We start from the raw sequence: 20,858 nt of genomic DNA, 5'->3' as shown, positions 1-20,858 counted from the left end.
GGCTGCCCAGCTTTTGACTTCCCCTTCTTTGGGAATGACCCCCAGCACCGAGGTATACTCCTAGCGCGCTATACATCATAAGTCTGCATACCCTGGCTCTAGTACACACAGACACCTGATCTGAACGAGGCTAATTTAATCCTTTCATTTTTTGTTTTTTTTTTTGAGACAGAGTCTCGCTCTGTCGCCCAGGCTGGAGTGCAGTGGTGCGATCTCCGCTCACTGCAAGCTCTGCCTCCCAGGTTCATGCCATTCTCCCGCCTCAGCCTCCCTAGTAGCTGGGACTACAGGCACCTGCCACCACGCCTGGCTAATTTTTTTGTATTTTTAGTAGATACGGGGTTTCACCGTGTTAGCCAGGATGGTCTCGATCTCCTGACCTTGTGATCCACCCGCCTCGGCCTCCCAAAGTGCTGGGATTACAGGCGTGAGCCATCGCGCCCAGCCAATTTAATCCTTTCTTGGTGGAATATATAAATTGAAGATGCAAGGCAGAGAGAGACTAAATCTTTACAGCAAAGTCACCTTAATAGCAGGAGTCTAGGAAGAAGGTATAAAAATTCCTGCTAGGGGCCGGGCGCAGTGACTTATGCCTGTAATCCTAGCACTTTGGGAAGCCGAGGTGGGCAGATCACGAGGTCAGGAGATGGAGACCATCCTGGCTAACATGGTGAAACCTCACCTCTACTAAAAATACAAAAAATTGGCCAGGTGTGGTGGCACGGGCCTGTAGTCCCAGCTACTCGGGAGGCTGAGGCAGGAGAATCACTTGAACTCGGGAGGTGGAGGTTGCAGTGAGCCAAGATTGTGCCACTGCACTCCGGCCTGGGCAACAGAGCGAGAATCCGTCTCAAAAATAATAATAATAAATAAATAAATAAAATAAAATAAAAATTCCTGCTAGGCTGGGCGCAGTGGCTCACACGTGTAAACCCAGCACTTTGGGAAGCCAAGGCAGTCAGATCGCTTGAGTCCAGGAGTTCAAGACCAGCCTGAGCAACATATCAAAAAACCCCACATCTACCAAAAAAAAAAAACAAAAAAAAACAAAAAAAAAAATTAACCAGGCATGGTGGCATGTGCCTGAAGTACCAGCTACTCAGGGGCTTAAGGTGGGAGGACCACTTGAGCCTGGAAGGTAAAGGCTGTAGTGAGTCATAATCATGCCACTGTACTCCAGCCTAGATGAAAGAGTGAGACCCTGTCTCAAAAGTAAATAAATAAATAAATAAAATTCCTGCTAATGAGATCCTCAAAGCAACTCTGATATCTTCTGTTCAAGACCCACTTGTTCAATCCATCATTCCATTCCCAGTATGAGTCCCATTAATTCCTTTTCCCCTCCTCAAGCTAGTAAGTGTCAACTGACTGCAACCAAAAAAATGCTACTATAACTTTTTATAAGAAGTAAATGAAAGGTGTGGAGGTTCTCATTTTAAGGTCAATTTATCATAATCATGCATTTTCCTTGCTTCCTCTTATCCAACTCAGAAAATAAATTCCTAAAGGGTAATTTTGCCTTCCAAAGTGTGACATGAGAACCCTCATGCCTAACATGCTTTTTCATATCCTCCTATTTCACAAGAAAGCATATTTACTTCAGTGTTTAAGTTTGTTCATTTTAGCAGCAGTTCCCTGTTAAGACGTTAGTATGAGGCATCAGCAGTTCTTTGCATCTCGTGATGCCATACCAATGCCAATAAAGCAGACTAAATGATTACTGATCAACAATACTTAATAGTATATAGAAAAAAAAAAGATACTTAGTAGTTCATCAAAGAATGTCAAGCCCAGCCTGTCTCTGCTCTCCAAGTGCCTGGCTTCGCCTGTCACTTAAATCCTAGATCACCAATACGGACTTGTGATAGAAGATGTTTTTGCAGTTTCGCCCCAATCTTTAATTCTGGATCAAGTCAGCACTAACATTAGCCAGCCTTCATACTGCAGATTAGATAGTTAGGATTTCTAGCTCGTTATGATGCCTACCCTGTTCTACTCCTTCCCCTTCTGCTGTCCTTTTCCTGTTTATAGCTCAGCTATTATAACTAAGCTTCTGCTTAGACACTTTTGGAGGTCCCTAGTCTGATCCCTTCCTGGCTTTTCTCTTCCTAGGACTGAGAAGTCTACTTTAAATTCCCAATCCCAAGGACTGATAGCTAGAGTCCAGTACCCACAGACAGAATTATCTGGTGGCCACTCATACATATATAAGCATGTATGTTTGCATTCATTTCGTCATTTACACACACACACCCTCCTATTTCAGATTCCATATGCTTCTTCCCCTTGAATTCCCATTAATAGGTTGACTGAATTATTCTCTGGCTGTTTACCCCTGGCACGGCCTACCAAAAAGAACTTTTCCTCAGCGCCTGTAGTTAGTTAAGGTTAAATTGACCTTAACATGCAGCACTATACCTTAAATGTGGACTGATTCTAGTCTGTCCTGCATGATAGTTACCTCTGCCCTACTCTACAACTTGGCCATGTGCTCCCATATCACAAATACAACAAAGCTCTATCAAATTTTGAGATATGGAAAAAGTAAGCAAGCTCACAGAATTTTAAAACATAGAAAATATACAAAAGAAAAAAGTTATTTTCTAAATGGCATAAGCTGGAAACTTGGCAGTATTGTACAATTAAAACAATAACATAATACAGGAAAGAATCCCACACATTTACACGCCCAAATTTATTTTTCAATCACCAGATAAATTTTAAAATGGGAGAAATGACAATGACTACATTACATTTTGTAAATATGTTCTAGATTATAGCATATTGAAAAGGCCATCTGATTCCCAAGAGTTCTAGAAGCAATTTCTTAATGCAAAACTTAAGGTACATCAGAGCAATGAAAGAGTATATATATCTAGTCACATAAATCAGTGCCTCTTCTGAACAATGCTGAATTCTTCTCTATGAAACTTATTCAATTTCTAATTCTCTTTAGTGCCAAAAAATGGGACTCCTATCACTTTCTCCAAAATCTAGTTTTGTTATTAATATTACACTTTCATTAAAGTTGTTTCCTCTGCTTTCTCTACAACCTTGATTCCTAGCTAAAGATCAAGCCACAGATGGGATCACCGCCAAAAAAACTACCAAGTAGCCGAAGACTCAAGGACAAAAGTAAATATATTTACCTCAGGCCCCTTATAAGCCAACAGAACTGCAGTAAGAACAAGTGCAGTAGATAATAAAGAATTCTAAATACTGTGGCTAAGGTGGGAAGCCAATGACATCTCAAAAATAGATGCTGTTCGCGTATGTTTATTGCAGCACTATTCACAATAGCAAAGACTTGGAACCAACCCAAATGTCCACTGATGATAGACTGGATAAAGAAAATGTGGCACATATACACCATGGAATACTATGCAGCCATAAAAAAGAATGAGTTCATGTGCTTTGCAGGGACATGGATGAAGCTGGAAAACATCACTCTCAGCAAACTAACACAGGAACAGAAAACCAAACACCACATGTTCTCATTCATAAGTGGGAGTTGAACAATGAGAACACATAGACACAGGGAGGGGAACATCACACATTGGGAGCTATCGGGGGTTGGGGGGCAAGGGGAGGGAGAGCATTAGGACAAATACCTAATGCATGAGGGGTTTAAAACCTAGATGATGGGTTAATAGGTGCAGCGAACCACCATGGCACATGTATACCTATGTAACAAACCTGCATGTTGTGCACACACATCCCAGAACTTAAAGTTTAATAAAAAAAAAAAAGGTTACATTATTTAATATAGGCTAAACTAGTATATGAACTCTTTGAAAGAAGTAATAGCATCTCATCATCTTAATAATTTTAGCCGGGCAAGGTGGCTCACACCTGTAATCTCAGCACTTTGGGAGGCCAAGGCGGGTGGATCATGACGTTAGGAGATCGAGACCACCCTGGTTAACACAGTGAAACCCCGTCTCCATTAAAATACAAAAACTTAGCCTGGCATGGTGGCATGCGCCTGTAGTCCCAGCTACTTGGGAGGCTGAGGCAGGAGAATCGTTTGAACCCAGGAGGTGGAGGCTGCAGTGAGCGGAGATAGCATCACTGCACTCCAGCCTGGGCAACAGAGGGAGACTCCAACTCAAAAAAGAAAAAAAAAAAAAAATAGTTTCAGCACACAAAGTAGACACTGAATAAACACACTGAATGAAAAAGTAAATCAAGAGTTTAGATGGTTAGTAAAGTGTCAAATGTACTCAGCTTATACTGCAATACAATCACTGCAGAATGTCAATTACTAGGGAGGGCCTTACCCTAAGGAGACAAAGTGTAATGTAAGTGCTGAGAAACTCACTTTTTCCAAAAACTACTCCCTATTCATTAATAAACACAATGCAAAATGCATCTCACATTGGGGATTAATTTCATGTACTCTTTCCCTCTTGCCAGGCAATTATTTACCTCTATTCTAATTTTATATTCCTATGACCCTTTCCTCACAGGATGCTTAATATTTATCTTTTTAAAGTCCATTTTATTACTTGTTTATTTGAATAGGACTTCTCTGTATTTCGGGCATCCGGGAATGAGTTACTGGTCAACATGTTTATCTTCTATTTTCTTCGTTTGTTTTTATCATATTTTTTCCATCAACATGAACATACAAAAATCTTCAAAACTGCTGTTCACAGACATGCTTTCCTTTGTAACAGAAGTCACAGTGGGTTGAACTCTCATGAAGAAAACAGATTATCTGATGCCAGAGCAGTCTTTACTAATTTAATTACTTTACCATCTTTAAAAAATTTAAATAAAAATACAATTTGTATTGATCCTTTAAATGATAACAGATGATGTAATATAAAAAATCTAACTTAAAGCCTGTGCACAATACTTACTTCTGCTACTTAGAAGTATGATATATATCTATATCTCAACAACATGTCACACATGCTATATAGTAAAATCACTTCTAAACTTTAACAAAACTCAAAAAAGCACACAGATGTGAACGTAAGCCATTCCCGATGTTAAATAACAAAACCAAAGTAACAATTAGATACTGCAATGCAACCAATTTTCTTCCATTAAAATAGTGCTTGCCAAACAAAATCTTCATTGGACTGGAATGATGCTTTGCCAGATGACATCAGGATAGGCAAAGCCACTATTAAACCCTGTGCTAAAGTGGGTGTCAATAAGCAGAGTAGGAAGAAGAAAGGCTGGAATATGAGGAGACTTTTAAACATCTATCAACATTGGCAAGCCACAGTCAAAAAGTAGTTCATTTTTGATGAAAGTTTTAGTCAGGCTGAGAAAACTGAAAGTACAAGAAAATCCACAGAGAAAGAAAAATCAGCCTTCTAAGAAAGACACAATACTCTTTTCCAAGCTATGAATAGAGATGACAAGTACTATCACCTCAGAAAAGCAATGCAGTACAACTTTTCCCTGCCCTGCCCCAACCACACAAATACCTATCAGTGGTAGTAGTGGCCTTAATGCATTTTCAGCAGCTGCCATGTCTTGACAGGCTTCCTCACATCCTCCTGAAAGTAAAAACACCTATGCCAACCCATGTGGTGGTTATGCAACCTAAGACAAGCTGGGAATCACTGAACTTATTTACTCTGGTGACTCAGATATAAATCTAGGTCTCTGTGGAAAAAGAGGTGGAGAACATAAAAGAATGTATGACACCATTTTTCATTAATATTTATTGTATAACTGAAGCAAACTCAAAAGATTTTCTGCTCTCTATAGGTCTGACAAAGAAATTAGCTTTCAGAAATGCTTCAGGTTTGACCAGGTACAATGTACCATCTGCTATACTGAATGATCTGAGGCAAAAACAACACCCCTTTATATAGAACTTTTATTTTCTCTGTCTTTTTCTTGCTTTCCTCTCATCATGTTGCCATTCACCAACATCTTACTTTCCCTTCTTCTTCCAGCTTATTCTTTAAAGCCTGCCACTGACAGCTACCACTCAGCAATGCTGAACTCCACAACATCAAGAAATTTTTTTCAATGCTATTCCACTCAGAAATAATTTAAACATTGCAACTTCAAAAAATAAAACAGCAAAATAAATTAATACTCATCTTGACCAAAAAAAAAAAATTCTGGATTTAGCAAATTAAGTGAAATATATAAATTACATCTGTCATTAATGTAGCAGATCAAACTTAAAAAGCATACATGGTAGATTGGTGCAGCCATTACGGAAAATAGTATGGAGGGTCCTAAAGAAATTAAAACTAGGATTACCTATAACCCAACAACCTTTCTTCTGGGTGTATACACAAAGGAAATGAAATCACCACCTCTAATAGATGCATTCCTCATGTTCACTGCAGCATTATTCATTATGGCCAAAGTATGGAAACAACCTTGGTATCCCTCAACTATCAAATGGATTAAGAAACTATGGTGTATAATAAAAAATGGAATATTATTCAGCCTTAAAAAAAAAGAAGGGGATCTTGTCATTTGCCACAACATGAGTTGACCTGAAGGATATTACACTATGTGAAATAAGCCAGACACCAAAAGAAAAATATTGCATGATCTCACTTATTATCTGGTATCAAAAAAAAAAAAGGTCAAATATTCACAGAGGGAATAAAACTAGTTATGAGGGTCAGGGTTGCGCAGAGGAAATGGCAGAGGTGTCTCAAAAGATACAAAATAGTATATATGCAGGATGAACAAATCTAAAGATCTCATTAACTGACAATGTATTGTATTCAGGATTTTTGCTAAATGAGCAGGTCATAGCTGCTTTTGACACGGGAAAAATGGGTAACTATGTGAGATGATAGATATGTTCATTTGTTTCACCATTGTAAACATTTTACTACTTATGTTATCTCATAACATCATGTGAATATCTTAAATATACACAATAAAATGTACTTTTTTAAAAAAAGAATACATGCTAGGGAAGTCATACTTAGTACAATTTTTATGATGACCTAGTTGTAAAATGCTTCAGGAGCAAGAGTAAGATTCTCATATTATAAGTATTTTTTTTCCTAAGTATCTTACATTATCCCTAATCCTTTTCTTCTTTACTTAAATATTATATTTGGGCTAATATTTTTCCCCAAGAAACCTGTTCTGATTCACTGAGAGTGAAATCTATCAATTTTATATGTCCTATAATTTTGATATAAATAAATTTCACAATTCCCACCAAAGAAATTCGATCAATCCCCCTGATATGCAGATCAAACATCGTATCTTAGGGTTCTCTTAATCAGTTCAATCAAAAATAATCTTTCTACTCATTAAGTGTCCATAGCACTTCTGTACCTCTCAGATTCATCAAATACCATTCAATTACGTATCTACCTATCTTATCTCCACTATGTTATAAAGTTATTGAGGGCAGATCTACCCATGTGTAAAGCGTCCATGCATAGTACCCATGATACCCAGCACAATCACAATAAAGTATGTTATCATCTTTAGAAAAAAAAGCTTACAGAATTATTATTATATATCATAACATCACTTGAGAGTCTATTTACATAGGATCATCATTTTGGGAAATAAGAACTAGGTTCTCAGGTAGCAAGTTTAATCCCTGATACTTGATCTAATTTAGTCCCTACTCATTACACAAATAAATCAAGCTAAATAAAATTATTAAGCAATCAATACACAATGATTGTTCTACAAATAACTGATATAGAGTTTATTTTTATTTCATACTTATTTACTCAACTATGGCATTTATCATCTAAATCACCTAATACTGTGTTTTAATGGGCAATGCCATGGGGAAAGAACTTGGACTGTAGGGTCGAAGAGACACAAAAAGACTCCAGGCTTTAATCAAAGAAATCTGACTATAAATTTATCTATAAATTTATAGGGATTTCTAGGGTGAACAGAAAAAAGAAACATAATAAAACACATATTATCATTCTTTCATTTTTAGTAAACAGTCTTAGAGTTCCTTAGAGTAACAGTGAACATTTATTTTCTTAATTTTCTGACATGTTTACTGTCTATTTACATTTATTCACTCAACAAATGTTTACTGAAAGTCAATCATATTCCTACATTATGTGTCTAGAGAGAAAATAAAATTTGCTGAAATACATTATACAATGTCTGTTAATGTTCTATAGCTGCTTATTTAGCTGCACTATTAATTTTTCCAAACTCTCTCTAGAATCAGCACAGTGACAGCAGATACTTAATAAACACTCTTTGGCTAACTGCTCAATATTTCTTGCTTTATTTGTTACATGTTAAGAAAGCTCCCAGTGGCCAGGCACAGTGGCTCGCTCCTGTAATTTTGGCACTGTGGGAGGTTGAGGCAGGTGGATCACTTGAGCTCAGGAGTTGAAGACCAGCCTGGCCAATATGGCAAAACTCCGTCTTTGCAAAAAATACAAAAATTAGCCAGGCAGGGTGGCATGCCTGTAGTCTTAGCTATTCAGGAGGCTGAGGCAGGAAAATCGCTTGAACCCAGGAGGCAGAGGTTGCAGTGAGCCGAGATTGTGCCACTGTACTCCAGCCTGGGTGACAGAACAAAACACTGTCTCAAAAAAAAAAAAAAAAAAAAAAGGGAGCAGGAGCTCCCAGTAAGCGAATATAGTAGTGACTAAATAAAGAAGAACAGTAAAGAGGAATTAAGAAGAATGCCATGTAATTAAAATTTTTACATGACTATATCTAGGGCTGTGAATGAATTACCCTGTGGAAACAATCAGCCATTTGTCTAATACCTGTTGCTCTTCTTACAGGAAATGCAGGGAAGAAACATACCCTGGGCCTGCTGCCTACAGACATAAGGCACAGATCTGAATTTGTATACGCAAACATCTTCATCCTCTGAAGAGGACAAAAATACCAACATTCTTGTATTTTCCAACATTTTTCAAAATAAGGTCACTATGCTTTTAGTAATAAATCAGTTATTGTACTATAGTTATAAGAGATTACTAATGGGGAAAGAAAGATAGGTGAAGAGTACGTGGAGCTCTATACTATTTTTGCAACTTCCCAAGTTTATAATTATTTCAAAATTAAAAATTAAAAAAATCAATAAGGTAATGCATATTTAATAAGTGTTGGAGAAATTAAAACAGGTATATTAAATTGTTTTTCTAAACTCAAACACTTAACATGTACTAAGTAACGAATATTTTGAGAAAATACTTGTGGAAATTCTATTTAAAGTGTTGAATCCTAGGCAGGATAATTAATCACCTCCTGAGTTATTCAACTTATAAAGTGAAATTTATGTGTGTGATGTTTTACTCAGAGCAAGGCAATAAAACTACAAGTTAATGTGCATATAAACAAATCAGTTGTCCTTTGAAAAAAAAAATAGCACATAACAAAATAATTTTGGCATAATTTTTTCATAGACCAAATAACAGCTATGTATCAAATTCCTACTTTCCTCAGGCTAATATTAAATAAGTTGGCCTCCTTTAAGTCTATATTGGCTGGAGAACAGAAGGAAACATGCTAGGAAGAAACATCATACAGGAAGAGGAAGCTGGGCCTGGTATTAATCAGCTGAGCAGCTGGTTCATCAAGTGTTGACAACATACCAATTACAACATGTCAAAAATCACCCTGTCACATGATCTCCACTCGTAACACAGGTACCAAAGGCTTAAGAAACTGAAGAAAGCTGAAAGAATCCATGTCAGAACTCAATGATCGCTATTATTTCAAGGACCCAGAGTGGAAAGAAGAGCCAATGCATGAAGAACCAGAGGCCAGACAGGCTAGGGGTCCTACCCAAAGACACAGCTCTCTACTGGCAAGGGAAGAACAAGAGTCTTTTAATTTCTGGGCCTCTGAAGTGCCATTATCAATAGGCACTAATCTTTTATAGGTAGTAGTAATGAATACTTTAAAGGGATTAGGCCATTCACAAAAGAATCAAACAACTGTAATTATTTTTTAAAATCCTCACTCATTTATAGTCCTCTAAACTCCCAAATACAATACTTTGAATCCACTGGGGATTCACATGTACCTAGTTGATACAAAGTTCCCAATCTAAGCTTGCAACCTCATCAAAATACATTATTATAGTACCACCTATGTCAGTTATCTTTACTAAGTAGGGCTTCAGTTTTTTTAAGGCTTACAAGTATCTGCTATTGGATCAGCATAATGATAAAAAGGGTTGTCTCCATACACCTCCAAGCCTTGAGCTTGCTTAATTACTGCAGCACTTGATAACCATGGTGTTCTTTTGTGAAATATCACAAAACAATGACATATTATTAAGCTAAATCATATATTATACATAAATATACTAATACATGAATAGAAGCAGGTGACAAAAGTTTTCTTAAAAAAAAAAAAACCTTTATGGAAGAAACCACAGGCCTAAGAAAATCATTAATAATTTTCCTGGAGTTGAGAAAACTAATGTGCTTATTTAATAGTGAGACCACTTTATAGAGATATAAAACCAAGGCCCAACTCAGGCATAAGCATTAAAACAGCAACAAAACCCCAAACTGAAAACAAAATCTCAGCACTTTAGTGAAATTACAGTTTAGTTGGTCAAAATATATATAGTGCCTGCATTAAGAGGGCTAACAGATACAAAGTATTTCATATACCAAAAAAAAAAAAAAACAAACAAACAAAACTACAAGGCATATCATAATGAGACTTCTCACAATGGACTATAACGCTATGGAAGATCAATAATCCAATATTTTATCATCTATTATACACAATCTATTGGACACAGTAATTTTTGATTAAACAAAAATGAGGGGTAAGTGACTCATATCACTAACAGACATTGCTTTAATGTTTTGCCTCAAGTCTTAGATCTTCTGCAGATACAGTACTTAATATATCTCAATGTCCCTTCTCTGAAGGTTCAAAGACGTGAAGGTAATGGGGTCAGACAGGACATGAAAGCCTGCAACAAGAACTGGGGAATTTGGAGTTAATGGTCACAGTTTTATGACCCTAATGATACCTAGATGTCTCAGGGATCCCTGAAAGGTCCGTGGTAAGGCCTCATACTTTTAGACTCAAAAATCCCAAAGCCCTGCACCAGTGCAGTCAAGTAAATAAATCAACTAGTACTTCCTTGTTCAACCAAATGAAACACATGAAGAAATATCATTAACTTATTTCTGGTGCTGGGCTTTTCACATTCTGCAGGACTCATGTTTCACAGTTTATAGAACTGATATTCTAGATCTATTAGTGTTACAGTTATTAAAGATTTGGGGGCCAAGTAATAAATTAACCTGAAAAAATTCCAACCAAAGAAAGAAAAACAGAAGTGTGAATGAGCCAAAACATTCTGCAATGAACTTTATTTATTTAACTTGGAGATAAATTATTTCCACATTTCTTTGCTACTGTATTTCTTTATTATTACATTTATTTATGGTGAAAGAATGCATCTCTAAGTATTTGGCATTTCTTGCGCATAAGATTAGTGGAAAGATAAGGCTGTCAGGAAACGTTAAGGGATTTTGGGTTCATTTAACCCATGGGTTTCAGGGAAGCAGTGGAAAAGGCAGAGGCTGGTACAGGAATGTACACTCAATCATTTACCAAGTATTTACTGAGCACCTACTGTGTACAGCTCATTGCACCAGCACTAAATGCACAGTGGTCAGCAAAACAGATTCCATGTCCACATGAACTAGCAGTTGCTAAGCAATGTGGTTGGCATCTCCTACCCACTTTTCAATGATTAATCCTATGTTTAAGCAGTTCTATAATTCAACAAACATTAATTCAATGAAATAAAAAATCCGAAGTTTTTTTTTTAAAAATTCCAGTTCCTCCCGTCCAAGACCTCAGCCTAGGGAGGAGAGACAAATAAACCAGCTATTAAGTTTCATAATAGGAGTACAACCAAGAGTGCTAAGGGAACATCCAGGAGGGACAACCTAAGTATTATTCCAGGTAGAAAGAAAGGCTCAGGGGCAGGAGAGCGTGGCATACTTCAAAAGCTTCAAGTAGGAGACAGGAATGCATCTCTGCCATGCAGAGGATGCAATCTAGGCTCAAACACACTGAGCTCAGAAGTCAAAGTCCTAACACTGGCCTACCCAAGACTAATGACACCTCCATCACCTTGACCTCATGGTTCACCTCCTTCCAGCCAACCCCTTACTGTTCTGTGAATGTGCCAAGCACCCTGCTTCAGAGCCTCAGCACTTGCTCTTCTCTCAGTCCTACAATTCTCACTCCCTTGGCTGCCTCAAATCTCTTCAAATGGACCTTTACAGAGAGGCCTTCTGATTCAGACCTCTATAAATGGCAATCCCACCCATACTTTAGCACCCCAATGATTGTATGATGTCACTGACAGTTATAATAATACAGTATATAATGTACTACGTATTATAATAACTGACAATTATTGACAGTACAATTGACAATAGTAATACTTGTTATCTATCCCCCTCACCACTAGAATTTAAGCTCCCTGATATAGCTCTATCACCCAGCACTGTGCCTAACAGACAGCAGACACTCAAGTCTTTTTTAAAAAAATGAACAAATGAATGGCTGTCAGAGATGTGACTGGAGAAGCTGGAGCCAGGTTACAAAGAGTTTTTTATAGACTGCAACCCCATGTTTTAGCGCCTCTTTGATAATGACTTAAGATCTATTCAAGAATTTTAAGCAGAAAAAAAAAAGGTATACTGGAAAGACCACAATTTCACATTTTAAAAAATTAAAACAAAGAAAAAACAATTCATTTTGGAAAGAGTGTGAGGGTAATCTATGAGAAGATGTGAGACTGCAGTTAAGTAGAATATTTAAAAGACCTCTCTAATACTTCAGCAGGGAAATACAGGCCCCAAAATTGTCTTCTGGCAGGTGGAAGTTGAAAATGATAAACATTTAGAAGATAAAACAACTGGACCTGATGCTTAATTAAATGTGAGACGTGAGGAAGACTGAGGAGTGGATGATGACTGCCAATCTCAATCTAGTGACAGAACAGGTGCTAACAGCATTTACTCAAGCTGAGGAGATAGGAGAAGAAAATACATTTTGGAAGAAAGATTATGAGTTACATTTGGGCCATGCTGAGGTTGACATGCCTATGTAAATATCTCAGCAGATATGTCTAAACTAGCAGTTGGACATATCCCAGCATAAAATCAGTGGTTCAGATGTCATTAATACTTGTCACACAAACAAAACTTGATGAACTTCATGGCAGCAATAAAAATCAAATACACTTAACTAGGAATAAACATTACAGTATTAGATGAGAATTAGCCTAAATGTTAAAAAGGAAGGCTATAATCTTATCTATACTAACGCTTCTTACAAGATCTGGGGATGAGTTCAAAGATAATATGATCGAATTATGTCAGTCTATGAATGTAAGAAATAAGCAAACTACCAAAAAATACCTCAATAGTATAGTAAATGTTTGTTTTTTTGGTTTTTACCCTAGTTTTACTTCCCATTAACCTTCCTAATTTCAAATGAGATTGTGTAGGGGCAAGAAATGGAGGCTTTAGAGGCCTGTTATTTGAAAATAATATTCCTGATGTTTGCTATTTGCATTTTCTCTCATCTCTGGATAACTGCACATTCTATTAATGCTACACAGCCACTTCCCCTAACTACTCAACCTCCAGATTTCTCAATGAAGACAATGCTTCCTCCTGGAAGTCCTTCCAAACTTTGAAGTCTGAGTCCCATGCCCATCCCACCTCCACACCATATGTACCTACCTACAGCATCCACATCTCACGTATGTGATACCCTATTCAACAGTCTCTTCCACTCAACTGTAAGCTCTATCATGATAAGGACCTTGAATCCTACATGCACAAGACATTCGTGTATGTATACGAACAAATGTATGAATCAATGACCGAACAAATTATCCATTTTCCGTGAGAACTGTTGAGATGTTTAAACAAACATCTTTCATTATTACAGGGTACTCAAACTGTGAATATAGCTATTCTTATTTACAGTCTAACATGACTTTGTATTTTAGAAGGTACTCTTCTTATTTTAAAAAAAAGAAGGGGTCTCACTATGTTGCCCAGGCTGGTCTCGAATTTCTGAGCTCAAGCAATCCACCCACCTTGGCCTCCCAAAGTGCTGGGATTACAGATATGAGCCACTGCAACTGGCAGGTTACTCTTCTAAGGGTTTTATTTCATATCATCTTCTGAATGAATGATATCTTATTCCAACGGGGCAACCCAGTATTTTACTATTGAAAATTAAATGTTGATATGAGGTATGTGTAATTTAATCCTTTGTCCACACAAAGGATTACGTGAAATTTCAAAACTACATGAAATTTCAAAGACAGATTTTGGCCAGGCATAGTAATCCCAGCACTTCTGGGAGGCCGAGGCGGGCGGATCACAAGGTCAGGAATTCGAGACCAGCCTGGCTAACATGGTGAAACCCTGTCTCTACTAAAAATGCAAAAATTAGCCGGGCATGGTGGCGGATGCCTGTAATTCCAGCTACTCGGGTGGCTGAGGCAGGAGAATCGCTTGAACCCGAGAGGTGGAGGCTGCAGTGAGCTGAGATCATGCCACTGCACTCCAGCCTGGGTGACAAAAGCAAAACTCTGTCTCAAAAAAAAAAAAAAAAAGATTTTGATACTGTGGTTTCAGAAAGAGTAGTAACTAACTTGACAGTCCTCAAGATTTTAAAATAAAGAACAATTCAATGAGTTTACAGAACTTGGTGAAATCCTATCAAAGCAAATTGTTGGCATACAGGGAGCCACAAAGAATTTTTTCCCTTTAAGTCCAAGTAAAATTGAAAAAAAAAAATTCTTTATGATAAATTTTTTAATTCTAATTTTCTAAACAAAGCTTTATCTACCTGTTTAAAATGGTTCATTTTTTAAATTGCTAACAGCTAAGCATTAGAATAATTCCCTAATGATTATTCCTTTACAAAAAGTAATTTTAACAACATGAAAGATGAGTGCACAGTAAAAACTCAACAAACAGCCTTTAAAGGCTGCAGCCTTCATAGTGAGATCATAACTGATGCCCAAGCTAAAGAAAATTATTTTTTTATAAATATCTATCATAAACTTTCTATGTTGAGTCTAAACACTACTGAAAATAAGAGTGAAAAAATTTAAAGATCACTACACATATAATAAATGTCTAAAGTTTTAATAACTGACAATACCAAGTGCTGATAAAGATGTAAAGCAACTGAAACTCTCAGATATTGCTGTAGGAATGTAAAATGATATCACCATTTAGGAAAACAATTCAGTAGTTCAATAAAAAGGTTACTGATATTAATAAATATACACTTATCCTAGGACTCAAAAATCCCACTCCTAGGTATTAACTCAAGAAAACTGAACATTTTTGTCCCTCACATAGACCTGTATGCAAATGTTTATAGCAGCTTTATTCATATTTGATCAAAACTAGAAACAACTCAAATGTCCATCAGTTTATGAATGGATGAACAAATTGTGTTACCCTGGTGTAAAACAATGTTACTCAACAAAAAAAGGAACTGTGCTGGAGCTGGCTGGTACCAGCTCATGGGAGCCCATTGTTAAATTTTCAGGAATTCTGTGAGCTGGTAGCTTAATTTAGGCCATAGTGACAGTGTTTACACTACAATGATTAGCAAATGCTATAAATCAGAGATTCTTTTTTTTTTTTTCTGAAGAGTATGTTGTTAAGACATTTCCCAGCACATCACTGAACAAAATACTGACACATATAACAACTTAATAAATATCAAGCATTATGCTAAGTGCAAGGGAACACAAAAGGCTACATAATGTATAATTCCATTCATATATGCCAGACGAGATAAAACTTTAAGAGCATCAATTAAATTAACGGTTTTCAGGGGCTGGGAGTGTAGAGGTAGAGGACTGACTCATGACAGGGCATGAGTGAACTTTTTAGAGTAACGGAAACGTCCTTTTCTATGTCTTGACTGTGGTGGAGACTATCCAATTATAGACATTTGTTAAACTTTTACTTTCACTACATGTAAATTATGCTTCAATAAACATTACTCTAAAAAATTAAAGTAGGAGCCATTTCTTTTTTTTTTTTTTTTTTTTTTTTTGAGATGGAGTCTCACTCTGTCACCCAGGTTGGAGTGCGGTGGCGCCATCTCAGCTCACTGCAACCTCCACCTCCCCAGTTCAAGCGATTCTCCTGCCTCAGCCTCCCGAGCATCTGGGACTACAGGTGCACACCACCATGCCAAGCTAATTTTTGTATTTTTAGTAGACACGGGGATTCACCATATTGGCCAGGCTGGTCTTGAATTCCTGACCTCAGGTGATTCACCTGCCTCGGCCTCCCAAAGTGCTGGGATTACAGGTGTGAGCCACCATGCCTGGTCGCCATTTATTTCTTAATCATTTCATGGATGATAAATACACCACACACACCAAGGGGGAACTGGATTTATCAGTGTAAATATCAGGAAGGCAGATTTTGACTCGACATAAATAGAAATATAGATTTAAAATGTAAAAACAAACAAACAAAAAAACAAAACAAAAAAAAACGGCCTGGCACGGTGGCTCACGCCTGTAATCCCAGCATTTTGGGAGACAGAGGCAGGCAGACCACTTGAGCTCAGGAGTTCGAGACTAGCTTGGCCAACAGGGTAAAACCCCGTCTCCACTAAAAATACAAAAATTAGCCAGGCGTGGTGGCGAGGGTCTATAGTCCCAGCTACTTGGGTGGCTGAGGCACGAGAATCTCTCGAAACCCGGGAGGCAGAAGTTGCAGTGAGCCCAGATGATGCCACTGCACTCCAGCCTGGGCAACACAGCAAGACTCCATCTCAAAAGAAAAAAAAAAAAGGTCAAGAAAAAAAAAAAGAAGAGGGGAAATTCGTAATCACAGGAAATACTAAAATCAGAGGTGGATGATCCTGCCAAAGATGCTATAGAAATGACCCTAGTTCGGGTGTGATTTCAGACTAGCATCATTAACAGAGGTCAGTATCATTAAGATCTCTTCATACTGGGGGTCCAGGGCTCTAAAATCTTATGATATTGTATGCTATGATAATCTCAGATATACTCTGCAATTCTAACTAAAACATCAATTACTTATTTTAACATCAATCAAATGGTATTACCGATCAAAGTCTAGTATACCCTGGTTATGAATGCTGGCTCTAACTTCAGACAGTCTGGGTTCACATGTTGGCCCACCAGTGTTTGTATGACTTTAAAACAACTTGTTCTATTTCCCCATCTGTAAAATGGGATTAATATTTTCCTATTTAAATGAGAATGTGTTAGAAACAACGTCTATGTGCTAAACTCTTAATCACAAACATTTCTTGGGCATAATCAGAAATGAAGGACATAAATCATCAAATGTAATTTAAAAATTTTAGCTTTCCAAATATGGAATATTCTTTAATTTTATATCTAGAAGTTCATAATCTTTTACAGACCCATATCCTTTTGAGAATGTGATCACCCAACAGAGTCTTTATCTAGGAAAAAAGCAAATATATGCTATATTCTGCATATGATTTCTGGGAAGCCAAGGACCCTCAGAAGTATATGCATGAAATTAAGAAAGAAGCAGGGCATGGTGGCTCACACCTGTAATCCCAGCACTTAGGGAGGCTAAGGCAGGAGGATCACTTGAGGCCAGGAGTTCAAGATCAGCCTGGGCAACACAGGGAGACCCTCATCTCTACAAAAAATAGAAAAATTAGACAGGCATGGTGGCATGCACATGTAGTCCTAACTTCTTGGGAGGCTGTGGGAGAAGGATCACTTGGGCCCAGAAGTTCAAGGCTGCAGTGAACCGTCATCGTGCCACTACACCCCAGCCTGGGCAACAGGGCAAGACCCTGTCTCTAAAAAAATTAATTAATTAATTAATTAAGAACAACTGATGTAAACTTTTAAAATTGCAAAGTTGAGCAGCGGAATTTAAGAATCTCTTCAAAGCAGAGAATCCAACTAATATTGAAATATACTGTCATTTACTTTTTCAAAAACAGATTATGCAAGAGTAGAACATCATATTTTCTAACTTATCCCTCCTTTTTGGAGGTGATATAAATTTTTTGAAACTTTTTTTTTTCTTTACAAAAATTGTTTTCTCTTTGTTGCCCAGGCTGGTCTCTAACTCCTGGCCTCAAGTGATCCCCCAGCCTTGGCCTCCCAAAGTGCTGGGATGACAGGTATGACCCACTGTGACCCACCAAAAGCATACATATATTTCAAATGAATCCATTTTAACTCATGGAAAGAAACTAGCAGTAGAAACCTCTTTCTAGCAGCTTGAGATAGAATGGTTCAAAGTATTAATATACTTTACTATTGCTCAAATATCATAGGAAGAGTTCTCAATTCTAATGTAATATATATTTTTAAACATAAAAACATACCAACCTAATTCCTATACTTAAGAGTCTCATGATAAAGTTTTATTTTTTTAAAGTCGGATTTTTTTACTAGACTTATGCACTAATACAACATGTTTTTCTATAAATTAGCACATTTTTAGTTCTGTTTTATGTTATGTTTGTTACGTCGCCTGATAGTCGAAACCAGTTGTTCTCAACCTGCTACCAAATACCAACCTGGAAATATGCCACTATTTAAAAAGCCCGAAGAATAGGGTTTTGTTTTTCCTTTTTAATTGTTTGGTGTTCAAACTACATAGTAAACCAGTTGGCAACCATTACTGAACAAAAATAGTTTTTCGTATGTATGAGCACCATTTTCCCACAGAAAACACTTAACCATTTTTAAGGTACTGGAAGTCCATGCAAGGGTTCACATATGCAGTAAATATCCTTTCAATCTGGTTGTATCACATTGTTTCTGTGAAAGGAAGACCTGATATTGCAGATCTCACAATTAAATGGTAAAAATCAATGAAAAACTGCACCTGAGGCTCAAACACTAGCCAGATGGCCTTTGGTTGGAAAGGTCTCATCTGCTTCTTAAATCCCGCCGTAACTGTGAATGTTTGCGATGCCACCACATCCCCAGTACAAGAGAACTGGAGCATCTCTGGCTCCTTCCATAATCGAAGGGCTTCCGCCGTAGGGCGTAGGGGGAGAGGCCCGAAGCCCTGGAGACAGCGCCCGAGGGATGGAGGCCGCGCTCGGCTGCGCTCAGGTGCGGGTGGCTCCGGAAGCTGAGACCCCGCAGGATGCAGCGGGGGGGCCAGGGCCCGATCCCCTACCCCTGGGAGCCAGGGCCGCCTACGCCCCCACTGCTTCCCACAGGTAACGTCCAGCCCTCTCCTCCCCTATCCCCCGAAATATCCCGGTTCCGCTCCGCTCCGCTCGCCGCCCGTGACCCCGACCCCGACCCGTCCACGACGGCGCCCTCCCCAGGAGGCAGCGGAGGACTAGGGCCAGGCCGCCCACCCTGGCGGCGGCGGCGGCTCCCGGCCAAGGCGGACCCTGGGGAGGACAGCAGCTGGGCCGCGGCCTGTCCCTAGGGGGAGCGGGCGCAGGGCCGCGAGTGGGCAGCGCCTCCGCCCCGCACGAACAAAGCGGCCAGGCGCGCCGGGCCGAGGCAGCACCGCCTCTCCGGGAGCGCGGGGGGCGGGGAGGATGGCGGGGGCACTCACCTGAGGGCCGGCGGAGGGCGCGGGCGGGCCAGGCCCAGGAGACGGGACCGCGGCGGGCCGGGGCTCCGCGCCGAGGGCGCACGGGCTACGGGGAAGGGGCGACCGGCGCGACGTCCGCGGCGGGGCCCGGGAGCCCCGCGCCGCGGGCCGGGGGCCGGGGCCCGAGCTTGATTCTGCGGCCGCGAGGTATGGGAACCGGTCCGCCGGGCCAGGCAGCGGTGCTAGGCAGCAGGGGCAGCGACGCCGCCGCCTTTCCCTTCTCCTGCCCCCGTCCCTGCTCCGCCGCGTCCTCGTCCTCGCTGGGTCCCCGCCGCCGCCGCCTCAGCCTCGGCGCTCCTCGGGTTTCTTCTCTCCATCAAGGCCGGGCCGACCCGCAGGGACCATCCCGGAAAGTGAGGGGTTGTTGCCGTTTCCCGCAGCTGTTGGTGGCCATCTTTAATCCTCCTCCTCCTCCTGCTTTCTCCACCTCCCGCTGGCTGTCTGACTGACTGACTCTGGATCCTCCTCTTTCCCCTCCTGCTCCTCCTACTGAGCCGGCCGCAGAAATTGCAGCCGCTCAGCTTCTACCCCCTCCTGCCTTTCCTTCCTCTTTCCTTACTTCCTTCCCTTCCCTCGGCTTCCCGCTCTCGCCTCACTCTCAGCGGCTGCCTTCGCCCCTGTCTGCAGACAGCGCCGCTGGATGCTCCCAGCTGGACTTGAACCCCACTCCTCTCAGTCCCTCTCCCCACTGCCTTCCAGACGCGCCTCTTCCCCGCCCCGCGCCCCTCTCTCCTCTCCCACCCCTGCCCCTCTCCGCGGCGCTCACCCTCCTCAGTCCCAGTTTCTGAAAGGACTCAGCTGAGAAAGGACAACTGGGTTCCGCTTTCCTTAACCCTACACCCTTTAGCTGGATGCTGTCAGAGGCGATGGAGAAACGCAAAGCTGCGTTAATTTTACTCTAGCCAGAGTATAAAAGAACTGCCCACGCCAGCTATTGTACTACGCAGCTTCGAAACTCCTGCACGCTCTCCTGTGTGGCTCCCGTCCGTGATGGGACTGGAGTTGAGGAGCTCGGTCTCAAATGGTGCCTTCCGTCAGTGACCTTGAGTCGGTTGCCTAAGATTTTAGATTTTCCTTTTCCTTCCTGGCAGGGGCATTATTTATACCTTTGCAGTCCCACAAACAGTGTTTAGACCAAATAAGTATCCTTTAGTAAACCTAGAACTGCCAAGTGATCATCATTTTGCCCGTTTGTTCCTACTCAACCTAGTAGACAATTTGGGTCACGCTTCAGTTCTGGCAGTAAAGACCAACTGAGTCAGCAGTTAG

The 20,858-nt window shown here is 39.9% G+C and overlaps 1 protein-coding gene across 8 annotated transcripts in view; it reads right to left on the bottom strand.

The window, feature by feature from the left end:
* Positions 1–19,688, bottom strand: part of WDFY3 (WD repeat and FYVE domain containing 3) — a 296,015-nt gene extending 276,327 nt beyond the window's left edge. For 6 of the 8 annotated variants that reach the window (XM_055111312.2, XM_034958524.3, XM_034958529.3 and 3 more), the window contains exon 1: positions 19,551–19,688. The gene's annotated coding sequence lies outside the window, so the exon portion shown is untranslated. The remainder of the gene's footprint in view (positions 1–19,550) is intronic. The other 2 variants (XM_034958527.3, XM_034958525.3) reach the window with 2 other exon arrangements.
* Between the last annotated feature and the right edge of the window lie 1,170 nt (positions 19,689–20,858).

The sequence above is a fragment of the Pan paniscus genome, chromosome 3 (assembly GCF_029289425.2).
Source record: "Pan paniscus chromosome 3, NHGRI_mPanPan1-v2.0_pri, whole genome shotgun sequence".
Taxonomy (NCBI): domain Eukaryota; kingdom Metazoa; phylum Chordata; class Mammalia; order Primates; family Hominidae; genus Pan; species Pan paniscus.
The sequence above is the reverse complement of the archived record's forward strand: the minus strand, read 5'-3'. Positions and strand labels throughout refer to the sequence as shown.